Source organism: Pleurodeles waltl, chromosome 11 (assembly GCF_031143425.1).
Source record: "Pleurodeles waltl isolate 20211129_DDA chromosome 11, aPleWal1.hap1.20221129, whole genome shotgun sequence".
In the NCBI taxonomy this organism is placed as follows: domain Eukaryota; kingdom Metazoa; phylum Chordata; class Amphibia; order Caudata; family Salamandridae; genus Pleurodeles; species Pleurodeles waltl.
The window spans coordinates 72,583,350-72,602,207 of record NC_090450.1 but is presented as its reverse complement, the minus strand read 5'-3'; positions in this window follow the sequence as shown (position 1 = coordinate 72,602,207).

Below are 18,858 nucleotides of genomic sequence, written 5' to 3'. Positions count from 1 at the left end.
GAACCACCTGCAACTTCCTTTTCACATATTTAGGGGAAACCAGATATAATCCATTGCCATTGTCCAATCGAGAGATAATAAGAGCCTGGATAATAAGTATTTTTGCCAAGAACAGAAGAATTTTAAAAATCTTCCTTAAAAGCCTCATTAGACCAAAGCAAGTCGAATACATTTTCTTAGCTTGATGTTCTATAGTAGGTCGGGGATCTAGCCAGACTCCTAAACTTTTAATATAAGCCTTAGGAGGAGGCAACTCCCCCAAGGAACCAAGCAACAAGGGAGTCAAACCCAGACGGGCATATGGTCCCAGAATCATTACCTCTGTTTTGTCTCCATTTAGTTGGAGCATATTTTCAGCCATCCATCTTGACACCACCTGTAGACAGAGAGACAATGAAAGTCCATCGGTACCAGAGTTAGTAGAAAATGAAACTACTAGCTGGGTGACATCTACATAAGACTCTAGTGAAAGTCCAAATGGCTCCACTATCTTATCCAAGGGGGCCATATTGATATTAAAGAGAGTAGGACTAAGGGATGAGCCCTGTGGCACACCACAGCTACTTTTAATACAACTGGAGAGGTAAGATCTCCCCTCCCATGACTCCAATCTCCCTCATCCTCTGAAGTAGTAAATGGTGGTCAACTGCATAAAAGGCAGCACTAATATTGAGGAGAACAATTGCCATCAAAAACCCCTGATCCATACGATTCCTGGCCTCTTCCATGAGGGCAATCATAGTGGATTCAGTGCTATGGAGAGGTCTAAAGCCCAACTGGGTAGGATGAAGGATGTTATTATCCTAAAAAAAGATCGAAAGGTGAGCATTAATGTGTTTTTCTATTATTTTGGAAAGAGATGGCAACAACAATATGGGTCTATCTGTAATTTGTTAGCACTGTTGCGTCAAGGTTAGTTTTTTTTTTAGCAGGGCTTTTACTACGGCATGTTTCCACTGATCAGGTACTATGCTCCTAGACAGTTAGGAATTCAACAGTTCAGTCCAGACTGGGACGATGACTGGCACCCCAAGGGCCAATATAGAAGGGGGAGCAGGGTCAAGTGGGGATCCCGACTTAAGAGTCGAGAGGAGAGAGGTGACCTGATCCAGGGAGAGAGGGGAAAATTGCAAAATAATAGCAGCACAGTTATAGCGGTGATTCACCGCAAACTAGGAGTAGTGGATACTGTTTGAAAGGTTTGAATAGATATCGACAATTTTTTGCTGAAAAAACATTGTCAAATTATTACTATGCTCTTGAGAGGCTTCAACTAATTCACCATAAGGTGTGATTGCTAAATTTCTTTGAGTAACTGGAAAATCTTTTTGGGGGAGTTGGAAGATTGTTCAATTCTAGTGGCATAGTAAGTACTTTGCGCTGATTTGATTTCAGCGTGATAAAAGCTAACAGCCTTCCTGTATTCTGCCTTTAGTGCAATATCATAGGATTTTCTCCATCTTCTTTCCAGACATCTACATTTCCTTTTAAGATTTTGTAGGTGAGAAGTAAACCATGGGGCACCAGATTTCCGGTGACTCCCAGTTTGAGTACTGTAGGGGAGTTAGATCTCTAAGCACTCCATTTTCCATTCATTGAATGATTCTAACTCGAAGCCCTTCCTATCAAGGAAGAAGGGTTTACGACTTTCCAAGGTACTAATCCAATCTCTAGCATTGAGTTTATGCCAGCGCCTGAAAGGTTGGACTATTGACCGAGACAATCTGCATGTGGTAGGGATGACTAGATTTAAAGAAATTAAAAAATGGTCTGACCAGGCCAGAGGGAGAGGTGGCATGGAGGCTAGACCTGCTAAATTACTAAAGACTAAGTCAATGGTGTCTCTGACCAATTGAACCAGTTCCAATGCAGCCATGTCAGTAAGAAGGATTTTAGCAGCCATGTTATCTACATGAATATTGAAATCACCTAAAATAGTAACATTGGGTTTTTAACATTACATTATACCTTTCTTATATATTTCCTGCATTATTGATACATTTTCTCTGCATGCATTAAAGAATATAGTTCCAAGTAAACATTCTACAATTATTATATTATGGAAAGACTGCTTGATATGCCATATACAGATAACTCTGAACATTTTATTTAGAATTATAAAGCAGATAGCTGTGCACTACCAGAATGCAACATTTTGATTTGTTATTAACTGGTTAAGAAGGAGATTCGTAGCTAATACTTGAGGCACACTTCATTACAGGATCAACCCACATAGCACTATGCCTTCTTCCTCTAACAGCTGCCTGTGAATTTCACAGAGTTTTGATAGCAAACTGGAGAGTTCACCTGGTTCACAGATTGTGCCTGTACAGAGAAGCATGCCATTGCAGAGGATAGGTTCAGAATCATTTAGTTTCTTGTACAGACAGTTGAATATGGACATTGTCAACACCAGGACAGTGCGCGCTCTACGGGCATCTAGAATGCAAAAACCCAACACTCGCATGATAATGTAATTTATGCATTGTGATGATATATTATTGTTTAACCTTTTGCATTGCAGAATTCCATCCAAAAGATTCATTTTTAAGGTGCTTATAAATACTGTACATTTGCAATGTATTGCTGCAGACATTCAGAGTGTGTTAGGGTGTGGTCCCTTTCCAGGGCCTTCTAGAGACTTTCCCTGCAACATGCCTGGGCGTGGTTCTAGGCTGGGCCAAGACTCTATAAAAGAGAGTCAGCCCAACTTCCAGTGCTCACTATTCAGAGGTCCCGGTGCAGAGCAGCAGCTTCTTCCTGAGCTCCTGTCCCGGCGGCCTATTTGGATTTTCCAGTCTGCTGTACTCATCTCTCATTGGTGAGCACTGTTTCCAGGCGGTAAGACGGTGTTTGGACATTTCCCAACACCGTAATTGAGAATTTTCATATTCTTGATTTTAATTCTTAAATGAATAACAGATTACTTGTGCGCTGCCATTTTTTGACATTTGTATAGTGGTTTGCAAATAGGGAGGACGTGCAATTTATTCCATAAAGATTTGACTTCGTTATTACATGGTTGCTCATTGCGCGCTGATATTTCTTGGCATTTACATGATGTTTTACGAGTTGGCAAGACGTGCAACTCGTTTCATGAGCATTTAACTTTGTTGTTCATTGCGCGCTACCTTTTCTTGACATTTACATGGTGGCATTCGAATCGGCGAAACGCGCGATTCACTTCTCGTGTGTAATTCATGCTGTTCATTGTGCGCTACCATTTTCTGGCATTTACATGGTGGCATTTGAATCGGCAACACGCGCGATTCTTTCCTTGAGTGTTTTTTCATGTTATTCATTGTGCGCTACCATTTCTTGGCATTTGCATGGTGGCATTTGAATCGACAAGACGCGCGATTCTTTCCCTGAGTGCTTTTCATGTTGTTCATTGTGCACTACCATTTCTTGGCATTTGTATGGTGGCATTTGAATCGGCAAGACGCGCAATTCTTTCCTCGTGTATAAATAATGTAAATTACTGTGCGCTACTATTCTAAGACATTTTCTTGGTAGTATTTCAAGTTGACACGTTGCATGATTTATTCCTTGAATCTACGTTGTGTGATTTCATGGTGCACAATCCTTTATGGTGTTTAATACTCATATAAAAATCTGCAATGTGCGCAATTCATTTCCCAATGTTTTTTCTGAGATGAACACAACAATACCAGAGTTCTAGATGTAATGCTGTGTGTTCCTGATATGTATTCTTAAAAGGAGATTCATATGGTTGTTTAGAAATTGCTCAGAGTGTTTCCTGATTCTCATGCTAAAGAAAGTACTCGAATCTGAAAGTCCTATTTAACTTTTCCTGTTTCCTCCTCAGGTATTCGGTCATCTAAAGCCTAGTCAGTTTTAGGACTATTCTAGGGTTGTTCATGTTTTTCGGAAAAGACGAAGCTTAGAGTTGTAGCATGGTACTGAATTCATGAGATGTAATTTTGATGTTGTGTTTTAACCTTTTGCTTCCTACAGGTCTCCTTCCCAGCTGTTCCCGTCCTAATCCCCTTTTCCCCACTTGGACTCTCTTAGACTCTGTGATAAATCTAATCAGAGTATTGGAGCTGTCTTGTGGTGGAAGTGTTGGGAACGTGCACAGACCCGAGGATCTGGTGACTCTGACAGACATGTAAATAGTTTTTGTTCCTGATACTACAAGTTAATGAAGTAAATAAGCCCTTGAAAACATTCCTTTTTATTTGTTCACACTATGGCGGTCTTTACAACATTGGTGGTAAAAGCCGCTTACCGCCGTGCAGAAGACCACCAACACACTGCCGCGGAAAACCGCCACAGCCATTATGACCCACAGCACGAAATCCTCCAAAATTCAGACACCCACACAAGTCCGCCACACCAAAGGTCAGTGATAAACTGACGAAAACAAAACCTCCACCGTCACGCCAACAGAAATATGACCACACTATCACGACACACGAATCCACGCAACCGTGGTATTCCATTGGCAGTACACCCCGCTGCGCTCAAAATACACACACATTTACAAAACACTGCCACATTGGACACTTTGAAATACACACACCTGATACACATACACACGCCACTCCCACACACCCAATACAATATATAACACACACCCACATCACCCACAAACCCCTACGACCAAAAATCACGAACGAAGGCCAGAGAGAGACACCACCATCAACAATACTAGCATCCACAGGCACACAACACCATCACCCACACAACTTCCACGCACCTCACACTACACACCACTACATATCGGCACACTTATCACCACACACACCACCACACACATCACCTGCACCACCCCGTGGCACGGCAAAGACACCCCAGGTTCTCGGAGGAGGAGCTCAGGCTCAGGGTCATGGTGGAGGAAATCGTCCGGGTAGAGCCACAGCTATTCGGAGCACAGGTGCAGCACACCTCCATTGCAAGGAAGATGGAGCTATGGCGAAGAATAGTGGACAGGGTCAACGCAGTGGGACAGCACCCAGGAAATCGGGAGGACATCAGGAAGAGGTGGAACAACCTACGGGGGAAGGTGCATTCCGTGGTCTCAAGACACCACCTGGCAGTTCAGTGGACTGGCGGTGGACCCCCACCTCCTCCCCCACAACTAACAACATGGGAGGAGCAGGTCTTGGTGATTCTGCATCCTGAGGGCCTCGCAGGAGTAGGTGGAGGAATGGACTCTGGTAAGTCAAATCTTAACTATTACATCCCCCACCCTACCTGCATGCCAGCACATACCCCCACCCTCACCCCCATCACTCCTTCTCCTCACAAATGTCCCATCATCACAAACCACGCATCCTAACTCCAAGCCCTGCATGCAACAACAAAGCATGGACACCCATCACTAAAGCATGCCCATTGCACATACCCATACACCCCCCTAAACCATCATCACACAAGCTCCCACACAGGAATGCAAGCACTTGGGTACACGGTCACCCACCCATTGCACACCATGCCACACACAGATGTAATAAACATCCTTTTATACCCCTGCAGGACCTCTACCCAACGTCACCGGACAGGAGGGTCCACACATGTCCACACCACCAACAGAAGAGGCCCACAGTGATGACAGCACCTCTGTCCAACTGGATCTAGATGACCAGCCCGGCCCATCGGGGACCTCGGGACAGTCAGTTCCCCAAACCCAGTCACAGGCCACCACAGAGCTTCCCCCATCTGGAAACACCAGCACAGCACCCACCCAGCGGGCCCATACCTCCGTCCCCAGGACACGTGAATCAGCAGTGTGTCCACCACTACGGGGAACCCAGGCTAACCCACCACCCCAACAACCACAGGGACCTGGGGGCAGTGGTAGTGGGCACACGGTCCAGGGGACGGAGGCCCAGGAACACAGGGGAACTGGGAAGGCTGCTGTGCGACAGGGGGCGGGCAGGCCCAGAGAACCCACTCTCCAAGAGGCCCTCTCCTCCATAATGGGAGCCTACCACCACTCCCAGGAGACGATGGCAACAGTACTGGCCAAGTTTCAGGAGACCCAGCGCCTGCAGGAGGAACAGTATATGGGCTTCAGGGAGAAACTCAGAACCATCAATTCCACCCTGGGCACCATCGTAGGGGTGCTGAAGGAAGTACTCAACACCAGGAGGGACAATGTGGCACTACAAGGGGCCCCTGACACTAGCCTGGACGATGAACTGCCCACCACCTCCGCCGGCGCTAGTGGACAGGAGGCACCGCCACAGGACTACCACACCAGCACCCCACCCCCTGCAGACGGAGAACCACCTCACAAACAGTCCCTGAGATCCAGGAACAAGACAGAGAACGATGCCAAGACCCCCGCCAAGAAATGAGACCACCCTGATTGTCATCATACTGTCCCACTTTGTCACCATGTCCAGCTCCACTTCCAATGCCCATTTGGGCAATGCACCTGTGAGACTAATAGACTGGACTCTGCCATGGACATTCCTCCGCCATCACCCCTCACCATTCTGCTACCCCCTCCAATTTTGAGCACTAAAATAAACACCCTTAAAGCACAAAACAATCTGGAGTCAGTCTGTGATTTCGGAATACTGTATTAGCAATTACTGTGGCAAAAAGCTCTTTCATTTGTACTGTCAACATACCTATGTCACACAGCTCTAGTCCATGAGGAATCAAAGCAGATGTCACACTGTGGGACCCAGATCTGTGAAATCATAAGGGAAAGTGACAACTCAGTGGCCATACACTGGGTGAAAATGACAGACAGTAGAGAGGTAGTAGTGTTTAAGTACATGTAGTAGGCAGGTTTGTATTCTTACCTGTGTTTCACTGGAAATATTGCTGGATCACTGAGTCCCTGTTGTCCATGTCTTCTTCCTCTGCTTCCTCGTCTTCCCTGTCCATAGGTTTACAGCTGTAACAACACCGCCATCTGGACCATCTTCCTGCAGAAAAGGCACCTGTCGTCGCAAAGCCAAGTTGTGAAGCATACAGCAGGCCACGATGATCTGGCACACCTTCTTTGGTGAGTAGAATAGGGATCCACCTGTCCTATGGAGGCACCTGAGCCTGGCCATCAGGAGGCCGAAGGTCCGTTCGATCACCCTCCTAGTTCGCCCATGGGCCTCATTGTAGCGTTCCTCTGCCCTTGTCCTGGGATTCCTCACTGGGGTCAGTAGCCATGACAGGTTGGGGTAACCAGAGTCACCTGCAAATGGCGAGGGACAACTGTTAGACACACACTAACCTGGAGGGATATCCCAAGACCCAGACAAACATTCCCACTGACTAGCTACCAGGTGCTCACCTAATAGCCACACATGGTGCCTCTGGAGTTGACCCATCACATAAGGGATGCTGCTCTTCCGCAGGATGTAGGCGTCATGCACTAAGCTAGGGAACTTGGCATTCATATGGGAGATGTACTGGTCAGCCAAACATACCATCTGCACATTCATCGAATGATAACTCTTCCGGTTTCTGTACACCTGTTCCCTCCTGTGGGGGGGTACCAAAGCCACATGGGTCCCATCAGTGGCACCTATGATGTTGGGGACATGTCCCATGGCATAGAAATCACCTTTCACTGTAGGAAAATCCTCCACCTGAGGGAAAATGCTGTAGCTCTGCATGTGTTTCAGCAGGGCAGACAACACTATGGACAAAACGTTGGAAAACATGGGCTAGGACATCCCTGATGCCATGGCCACTGTTGTTTGAAATGACCCACTTCCAGGGTAATGGAGTACTGACAGCACCTGCACTTGATGGGGGATTCCTGTGGGATGGTGGATAGCTGACATCAGGTCTGGCTCCAACTGGGTACACAGTTCCTGGATTGTGGCACGGTCAAGCCTGTATGTGATTATCACGTCTTTCCTCCATTGTCGACAGGTCCACCAATGGTCGGTACACCGGAGGATGCCGCCATCTCCTCACATGTCCCAGCGGACGGTGCCTATGAAGGACAACAGCGAGCACAGAGTCAAACTACTCAGAGGTACGTACCCCCAGCTTACAAAGAACACCAATCTTAATTTAAAAAGTGGCCTGTATGTGTGTTGAGTCTAGGCCTAGGTATGTGTGACGCAGTTGAAAATGAAGCCATGTGGGCCCCTGAAATGGCGGCTGCCTGACCTGTAAAGTGGGACAATGGGATGTGAGGGAACTGCGCTGGCGTTGTACACCGTCGCAGTAGGCGGTCGAAGACCGTAGCGCAATGCTGCATTGGTTAACATTGGACCCTATGGGTCCCAGGAGCCAATGACGATGTACGCCGGCGGTGACGGTACGCACCGCTGCGGACGTGACTGCCATTTTCTATCTGTTCAATCACTCGATACCTGATCTTCGACAGGAGAGGACCTACACTGCAAGTGCTGCTGTGACCTCGGTCTGGAAGAGACAATGGCTCGAGTGTCTGGGGAAAGGGCCTCTGCCTTCACATCGGAGGAGTTGGAGAAACTTGTGGATGGAGTCCTCCCCCAGTGCATGCTACTCTACAGTCCTCCAGACAAACAGGTAAGTACACTGGGAGCATGCTGTATGGGCTATGCCTGTGTGAAGAGGGGTGGATGTAAGAAGGAAGGGGGGAGAGTGCGGCGTGCATGAAACGACAGTGAGTGCATGTGCCACATGGCAAGGGTAGGGATGGGGGCCAATCACTTTGACGGTGCAGTGGGTAATAAGTTTCTCTTCCCCCTGTACAACTCATGTTGGTCAGCGCCCACCAGAAAAAATATATTTGGCGTGCCATCGCCAAGGACGTCCGGACCCTGGGGGTCTACCACAGACGGAGCACCCACTGCCGGAAAAGATGGGAGGACATTCACCGCTGGAGCAAGAAGACGGCGGAGGGTCAGCTGGGGATGGCCTCCCAACGTGGGAGGGGTGCCCGTCGCACCATGACCCCCCTGATGTTCAGGATCCTGGGGGTGGCCCACCCGGAGTTGGATGGGCGCTTGAGGGCATCACAGCAGCCACAAGGGGGTGAGTACACTCTCATTCTGCTAATTTTGCGCGCAGTGGAGGGTTTTGGGTGGGGGAGGTGGGCTGTGGGTTTCCCTAGGCCAGGGCGAGTTCCGTAGGCAAGATCCCTCCGTAAGGCAGGCCATGTGGCACCCCACCACACCTCTGTAGAGTGCCAACTACACCTAGTCATGCCCTGTGTCATCCATGTGTGCAGATGTAGTCCATAGCCTAGTAGGACATTTCACAGGAATTGAACTGTGGAGCCCAAGAGCACGACGTAGTGCAGGGGGCTTCTGTGTCTGTTGTGTCCGCCAACGGTATCAGTAATGCATGCACTCAACATGTCTTTCTTCTGTCGTCGTCCCCCCTTTTTGTGGTCTCCCAGTTCTTGTGTGCATTAGCATCATCAGGCGAAGGAGCAGTGGCACCGGAGCACGAGGGGGCTGCATCCCACATGGCCATGGAGGGCCACACTACGGAATTGGACTTCACCAGTGGGACGCAGGGCGAGTACAGCTCAACGGAGGGGACAGGAGCTGAGACCAGTGACATGGACTCGTCCTCTGATGGGAGCTCCCTTGTGGTGGCGTCAACATCTGTGCCACCCCCATCTACAGGTACAGCTGCCACCCCCCCTTCCAGCACCGCTCTTCCAGCAGCCCCTCAGCCTTTGCCCCGTGCCCGCTCACCCGGGAGGGTGGGCATCACCTTCGCCCCAGGCCCCTCAGGCCCTGCCCCAGTCACCCTTGCTGCCCTGAGTGAGGAGGCCATTGACCTCCTCAGGTCCCTCACTGTTGGGAAGTCTACTATTTTGAATGCCATCCAGGGTGTAGAAAGGCAGTTGCAACAAACCAATGTATTCCTGGAGGGCATTCATTCTGGTCAGGCGGCCCTTCAGCGAGCTTTTCAGACTCTGGCCTCAGCACTGATGGCAGCCATTGTCCCTGTCTCTAGCCTCCCCCCTCCAACTTCCTCCACCCAGACCCAATCCCCTGTACCCTAGCCTATCCCAAGCACACCTCTAGACCAGCATGCACACACGTCAACACACAAGGGAAGCTCAGGCAAACATAAGCACCACACATCCCACAGAGACTCATGCAAGCATCATACCCATGCAGACACACCAACATCCACTGCCTCCACTCTGTCCCCCTCCTCCTCGTCTCCCTCCTCCCTCCCAGTCTCATCTACACTCACACCTGCATGCACTACCTCTACAGCCACTACTACCATCACCAGCACACCCACCACCACACCCCGCTCACGTGCAGTCACCACCCCCACTACCATTCACACGTCCCCTGTGTCCTCTCCCAGTGTGTCTGTGACGCCCCCTCCCAAGATACACAAACGCAGGCACACACCCACCCAACAGCCATCCACCTCACGACAGCCTCCAGCGCATGCACCTTCACCCAAAGTCAGCAAACAAACACCTCCTACAACTGCCACCTCTTCCTCCACTCCCAAACCCCCTCCAGCTACCCGTCCCAGTGTTTCCCAAAAACTTTTCCTGTCCAACCTTGACCTCTTTCCCACACCTCCCCCATCCCGTCCGTCTCCTAGGTCCCAAACTAGCACCTCAGCCACAACATCTCCGGGACCAGTGGGGCCTGTAGTCACCAGAATCTGGAGTGTACCGGCCACCAGGGCAGCCAGTGTGGCACGGAGCCACAGCACAGACAGTCCCCCACCTGTCAAGCATCAGAAGTTAGCCAGTGCCCGGCGGGAGAGGGGGAAGACTCTAGCCACCAAAGCCGCTCCCAGGAGCACAGGTGGGAGTGGGGCACAAGAAACTCAGCAAGTCTGGGAAGAGCAGCACGGCGGAGAAGACTGCCATCATCCCCGCTGCCCAGGAGGCCACTGCCACCAGCCCTGCTGCCCAGGAGGCCACCGCCACCAGCCCTGCTGCCCAGGAAGCCACCGCCAGCACCAGCCCAGCTGCCCAGGAGGCCACCGCCAGCACCAGCCCTGCTGCCTAGGAGGGCACCGCCAGCACCAGCCCTGCTGCCCAGGAGGCTACCGCCAGCACCAGCCCATCTGCCCAGGAGGCCACCGCCAGCACCAGCCCTGCTGCCCAGGAGGCCAGAGCCGCCAACCCCGCTGGGACAGAGAGGATCGCCAGCACAAGCCCCGCTGGGACAGAGAGGACCGCCAGCACAAGCCCCGCTGGGTCATGAAGGATCGCCAGGACAAGCCCCGCTGGGCCATGAAGGACCGCCAGGACAAGCCCCGTTGGGACAGAGAGTACCGCCAGTACAAGCCCCTCTGGGCTAGAGAGGACCGCCAGCACAAGCCCCGCTGGGACATGAACGACCACCACAAGCTGAGACACTGCAAAGGAGCCCGCCTCTCCAAGCACCGCTGAACAGGGCACCGCCGTCTCAAGCACCGCTCAACAGGGCACCACCGTCTCAAGTACCACTGAACAGGGCACCGCAGTATCAAGCACCGCTGAACAGGGCACCGCCGTCTCAAGCACCGCTGAACAGGGCACCGCCATCTCAAGCACCGCTGAACAGGGCACCGCCTTCTCAAGCACCGCTGGCCCATGAGCGCCAAGGGCACTGACGCTACTGAGTCCGTCACGGGCATAATGAAGCACTCTGGGCATCATGCCCCCTCCAGAACCAGTGGAGAGATCCATCCACTACATCTGTCCTTAGCAGGATGAAGCACTCTGGGCACAAGGCCCCCTCCAGAACCAGTGGAGACTGTTATCCACTCGAGAGACTGTGGCTTTGCACTCCCCAGGATTGAACAGTGGGCAGACCACCCACTTGTGAGACTTGAGAGACTGTGGCTTTGCACTCCCCAGGATGGAACAGTGGGCAACCCACCCACTGTAGAGACTTGAGAGACTGTGTCTTTGCACTCACCAGGATGGAAGAGTGGGCAACCCACTCACTGTAGAGACTTGAGAGACTGTGGCTTTGCACTCCCCAGGATGGAAGAGTGGGCAACCCACCCACTGTAGAAACTTGAGAGACTGTGGCTTTGCACTCCCCAGGATTGAACAGTGAGCAACCCACCCACTGGAGAGACTTGAGAGACTGTGGCTTTGCACTCCCCAGGATAAAGCAGTGGGCAGACCACCCACTTGTGTGACTTGAGAGGCTGCAGCTTTGCACTCCCCAGGATGGAACAGTGGGCAACCCACCCACTGTAGAGACTTGAGAGACTGTGGCTTTGCACTCCCCAGGATTGAACAGTGAGCATGTGGCCCCCTCGTGGATTTGGCATCGTGCACTCAAGCGGCTGAGGTGCCCCCCCCTCCCTCCCTCTGAGGTGCCTGTTTTCTTGCTCTCTGATGCCCCTGCAGTGTTCTCTCCGTCATGGTCGGGGACCTTGTGTAGGCCTCACCCATACCGTGTGTGCCCAGTGTTCCACGGACTTAATTGGAGCAGTACGTGGACTACTATGCTTGGTGTATATTTTGTTAATGGTGTATATATATATTTTTGCCTACTTGATTTTATTATATTACTATGGTTACACTCATTTTATATTGTCTTTGCACTCTTCCGGGGGGGTTGGGGGATGTCACTGTGATGTATCAATATGTATTAGTGTGTGTGTTGTGGTGGGTGGGGGTGTTGCGTGTTGCGTGTGTGTGTCCCTGTTTTTCCCCTCCCCTGTGTCGTAGGTGCAGTACTCACTGTGGTCTTCACCGCCGGCATTTGTGCTCCTGGTAGAGGAGCAGGAAGACTATCGCAGGGAGAATTTGGAGTTCCGGGTCCATGGTGTCCTAGTTCCTCGTGGGGTGTGTAGAGGTGAGCGTTTTCCCTTCGGAATCCTGTTTCCGCCGTATTTTTATCCACGGTCAATCCGCCCCGGAAAAGGTGGCGGATTGGTAGGTTGTGATACTGTGGGCGGTACATTTTCCTCCGCCTGTCTGTTGGCGGTGACCGCCGCGCTGTTTGTTTGTACTGCCGTGGCGGTCGGAGTGTTAAAGTGGCTGGCTTTGTTGGCGGTTTCTGCCACGGTCGTAATTGCAAAATTTTTACCGCCGGCCTGTTTGCGGTCTTACCGCCGCTTTAACACCGACCGCCAGGGTTGTAATGACCACCTATATATTTAAAGTGCTCCAAGTCTTGTGCTGCACATGACAGTTTTGATGGTTTTAAAATAGTAGCCTCGTTGTATCTGATTTAAAATGCTACTTATTTTTACACATTTTAATTAATTACATTTGAATGTAATAATTTATAATATATGCAATTAAATATTTTATAGACTCTTTGTCTCTCACTTATTTAGAGTGTTTTGCTACCTGTAGGAACACAAATCTATCCTATTCATTTTAAATTTGAAATCAGCCTAGCTACCTGCACCTTTAACATATCTACTGCCATACATTTAAATGAAAGATTGAAAGAAACTTCTCCATTTATCAAAATTTCACCTAGCTTAAAGTAATAATTTTTTAAGCAACAGAGAGGATGGACCTCTGACAAAACAGATGTAGAAAGGTGGTGCTGAACTTGGGTAGGGATATTTTTCATTAACTATTTTAGCCCTTTAAAAATGTAATATGGCACAAATGATTAAAAGCCTATGTTTACCCTCACATTTTTAGCCAGCTGATTTCACATACCCAAAAAAGCCTCCGGGTTTATTTACTTCAATCTACTCATTAAGAAAGGCTTACAATTAAACAGCTCTCTCTGCAAAGTGGGTTCCATTTTGCTAAGAATTTAGGATCTTGCCATTTTACTTGTTTAGTAGAACTAGGGCCAGATTTAGATGTAGGCAGAGGGAATACTGTGTCACAACCTTGATGGATATTCTGTTCAGGATATTACAATCCCCATAGGATATAATGGGATCATAATACGATGGAGGGGAATACTCCATCCCGTTTGTGCGGAAGGGAATACTCCATCCCGTTTGTGACAGAGTATTCCCCTCTGCTGATATCTAAATCATACCCTAAATAGTGATGTTTAAGTAGTGTTCTAGACTGGGTGATCAAATGACTAACATCTGCTAGTATTGCAAGTACATGTTTCATTTAGCATGACAGATGAGGAAGTTATTTGAGAACTTATAGAAAATGTTATTATTTTAGTGTTCCAGAGCACTAACTATAATTTTCATGGCAAAATGAAACCCCTTATTTAGTTCCTTTACTGCAGTTTCCTCTATAGGAAATAATTTCAGTTCTATAGCTATTTCAGCAATATGGTGTTTAGATGTGCCGCATGTTGGTCATGAAATAAAAGTGTTACAACTCAAGTTGTTCATTTGAAGTCTGAGCTGAAGCTGCAGGAGAGTACTTGTAAATCAACTATCAGACTGCTGGAGCTTTTAGAAATATGTTTTACTCAGCATGTCAGACTTTTTTCTCACATGATTGACAAATATATGTGTTAATTTATTGAAAAGGTGTTCTCATTTTAGCTTCTGAAGTACTTACTGTTATTCAAATGAGAAAAACTTTAGAGAAAACCATTTACTCTTAAACATCAAATCCCAGCAGTGGATAAGCATTTTTCAAAGGGTGAAATCACAGTAAAAGTCACCAAGTTCCTAAAATGAATATAGCACTACTAACAAATTATTTAAATTGTGACTAGGAAATGTTATTACCCCTTCTATATGCAGCTTTTCTCATTCCTAAAGCCAGGTGTTCCCTACAATGGGATTGAAAGGGACAAACGTGTCAGAGCCTTAACACCAAACAAATCCAGTAGCTGTGCTAATGGCAAACTTCCACTTAAATAGCCCCCAGAAAAACATTCCATCTAACAATTTTGTGAATTTATCCAAGATTTATATATTCTGATTAAAATAGCAATATTATCCAAGCGGGAGGGCACTCCAATATAGGTACTGATCAAGATGGAGTAGGGCCCTCTGCTTTTCATCATGCCTCTCACTCTGCTCCTGTAAATAGCTACCTGACAATTCCCTCCCCCTCAATAATAATTCTTGAGTATGACCTGGGCGACATATTTAGATATATAATACCAACGGTTTATGCTATGTTACGGCCCTCATGTATATCACTATATTACTATGTTGTATAATTACTGATAAATCTATAATTCAGATACAATTTATTTTACTTTCAATAGGTTTGTATGCATTCAAAGTACTTATATGTTTATGCAACCCAAAGGAAGGTTCTCCACTGATAATCACCAACAACTCATAATTATATGAATATTGATATCATTAGCCCACATTCACCCTTTCAGTGTTGATGGTCCTCATACTACAGGCTCTCAAATCATTTGGATATAACTCATACTTTTCCCTGGGGCTCATTCACAAATGCATTTATGAATAGGAATGTAGTACTACAGAAATACTTTTTTACATACTCTTACATGCCTTTGTGAGTTGTTTTTGGTTACTTCAAAGTTCTTAACAGGGGAAAATATTACTTGCTGTGGCTAGTCAGACAGGGGACTTACTGAGCAGTTAAAGTCCATCATAGCGTAGCAAAACTTTACTAAGGATTTCATTTCTCTGCAGTATTGTAAATTAACACAGTAAATAGAATCACTGAAATGGGTTTTTAAACTTTGGTCTTTGGATTATGGTATTTCCTGAGGCCACATTTATATCAGAATTTCACCCATCTGTCGGTGGTCTGCGAGGTGCTTCCTTTAGTCTAACAAATGTAGAGAACGTGTTAATTTATGAAACATACATTTAACATCAATGGAGAGATACAAAATAAACATTTATATTTGACTACCTCCAAGTGTAGGCTGCCTTAGTTTCTTATTCCATGGGTTAATGTAGTAACTAGACCACTTAGAGCCTTTCTTGGAGTTTGAAGGATAGAGTACTCTATCACAAATATGTGGCATACTGTCCTGAAATAAATTTCAATTTCGCTCAAATCAAATGAGAGTTGACCTGTAAACATTTATCAGAAAATTGAAGCTGAAATATTTCTATGCAACGCAAGTTGCGTTTAGAAAGCCTAAAGTTAACATCAGTTTGGTCGCTAACAGAAATGTACAAACTGACATGAAGTTCTTGATGGCATTACAGGTGTTAGAGAATGAAATATTAGGCATCCAAGAAGAATTAATGGAAAAGACAGTGATATCACCATAAATTTAGATCAGGAGACAGCAACACCATTCAAACCTCCAAAGACGTTTGTTCCAAATTTTGCCAGGGATGGCTTAAACCTGTTTGCGGAATACATCTCTCAGGAGATTAAGGTGGTCTTTACGAGGCTGGCGGTCTTTAGATCACCAGCCTCACGGTGGCAGTCTCCCCACCACGGACCTGGCAGTGAACACTGCTGCATTATGAGATAGGCGATTTGGCTGCATCCAAACCGCCCCAATGCCGCCAGTACCGCCAGGGTGGTCGCACCGCCAGGCCAGAGGTGAGAACCTCCAGCCCAGCAGCAGCCATGAGACTGCCGGCGGTATTATGACCCAGCATACCACCAGGCTTTCCGTGGTGGGCACACATTCATGAAAACCCTGGCGGTAACGCACCCGGCATTCTCCCCCATGTCCACACACATGCACGTACCCTCCCCCCACTTCCACGCACATGCACACACCCTCCCCCCACTTTCATTCACATGCAAACACCCTCCCAACCGCACACAACCATACACACCCCAACTTGTACTCACACAAATGCATACCCCTCTGCAATCATGCACACCCCCACCCCCTCCACATCCATTCACACACTCCTCCACTGCATATATTCACGCACTCCACCTCTTCGCATTCATGCACATGCACTCCTCCTCCTCTCTGCATTCATGCACACGCACCCCCCCTCCACATTCATGAACACACCCAGACACCGCATCCATTCATGCACCCAGACACCCCATGCGCATTCATACACGTACACACCACACGCATGAACTCAACACCCACCACCCCCCTTTCGGACGATCACCTTACCTTTCCCGTTGTGGTGGTCGCCCCGGAAGGGATGGGTCTTTACATTTTCCACCACCGACAGGACTCCGCCACACTGTATTATGTATCGTAATATGGCGGGGGAGTCTTGTTGGAGTGGCGGTGCTGGTGGCCAGGCCGACAGGGCTGGATTTCCACCTGTAAATGGGCAGAAATCCAACCTAACTCATAATATGGCAGTCTTTGGCAGCCTTGGAAAAATACCACCAAAGTCATAATGACCACCTAAGCCTTTGCATTGCCAAAAAAAAAACAAGACCCAGATTTACAGCTGATAGAATTGCCTATGATCTAGCGATTAAAATTTACAATGAGGGTTGCGTGGCTCAGCTGGCTAGCATGGCGGATGCTATATGTTACGCACACATTCCAGCACAATTTAAGATCCCCGCAAAGGGGGCGGCGCTATTGCTGCATCGACCGCAGGACGCACTGAAGTGTGGGCAGTGGCTGACAGAGACTGCGAGATAAGGCAACAGCGAACAGAAGCACCTGACTCATCTTGTGAGGCGGTCCCACCCCACTGACAGACCGTGGGTGTGAATTGCTTAATAGTGAGGAGCAGGAGGGGTCAGCGTCCGGCTAGCATATCGTGTGTGGTCAGAGAGTGCTTTCTCTGTGGCACAGAATGGTGAAGAGCGGGATGCTCAACGTACTGGTGCGAATTGAAGGCACCCGAGTCCTTGTGGTGGCAGTGGTGAATGTGGAGTAGATGCAAAGGCCTGAGATGCAGGGGCACAAGCATTCACAGAGGCACGATCAAGTAGAGGCCTTGGCAGGAGTGTTGCCACCTCACACAACAGAGGAGCTCATATGGGTGAATTATGTGGGTGTGGGCTCCCAGGGGCCTTGAACTTATTTGAGACCCTGACACCCAATGTGGCCACTCCTGATCCTTCCGGAGGCGCTGAGCCCTGAGGGGATGTGGGTGGACACCGGGTTTTGGGGGGCCACTTGCAGGATGCTCGACTGGCTGATCGGGCATGACGCAGACTGCTGCTGTCCTAGGCACCCCACCCCGGTGAAACCGAAGGCTCGGGGGGACTGAGTGACTGTGGCTCCCGGGGCCTAGGACATACCTTTAATGCCTGACATCCAAATTGGACAGCCATGATCCCTCAGTCATGTTGTGGGGTGGAGTGAAAGCCTGCCTTAATGCAGGCAGTCATCGGGCATTAGGTGAGCAGTTCAGTCTGCTCATGGGCAGATTGAACTGGGGATCAGGCTTAACATAGACTGCTGCTACCCGTTGTGGCCTCACCCTGTGAGACTGGGAGTGATCTGAGGGGTGCTCCCCCTGCCTTGAACTGGGATGCCCCTGAAAAGCTGCCTTTATATTTCTTGACATCCGAGTGTAGGTCTCCCAAAGCCCCTGTGCTGGCCTGATGACATGAGGCTTTTGGCTGTGGCCATCTGTGTCTTCATAACCGGAGTGAGTGGTGGGCACCATCTGAGTCTCGGAGAGAGCACGGAATTGACTTTGTGGCCCACACCCACGACATGTCTAAGGACAAACCAGCAGGGCCTGCCTCACAACAAAAAATTTATAAATACAGGTAACATGGTGTGCCTTCTGCAGATTCTGGGGTGGCTGGGGGAGGCGGCACGGAGGAGGGGAGCTCCCAGACTTCGCTGATCCTACTGGCCATTCAGGACCATCAATCTTCTATGGAGGGAAAGGCAGGGGAACTTAAGGTAGATCTGGCTTTCATTCATCAAGGTCTCCACAATACCACCCACAATCAATCAATCAATCACATTTATAAAGCGCGCTACTCACCCATAAGGGTCTCAAGGCGCTGGGGGGGAGGGGGTCAGTGCTCGAAGAGCCAGGTCTTGAGCTGCCTTCTGAAGGGGAGGTGTTCGGGTATGGCGCGAAGGTGACTGGGCAGGGAGTTCCAGGTCTTCGCTGCCAGAAAAGAGAAGGATTTTCCTCCGGCGGTGGTTTTGCGGATGCGGGGAACGGCTGCCAAGGCCTGACCGGTGGAGCGCAGAGTGCGCGGAG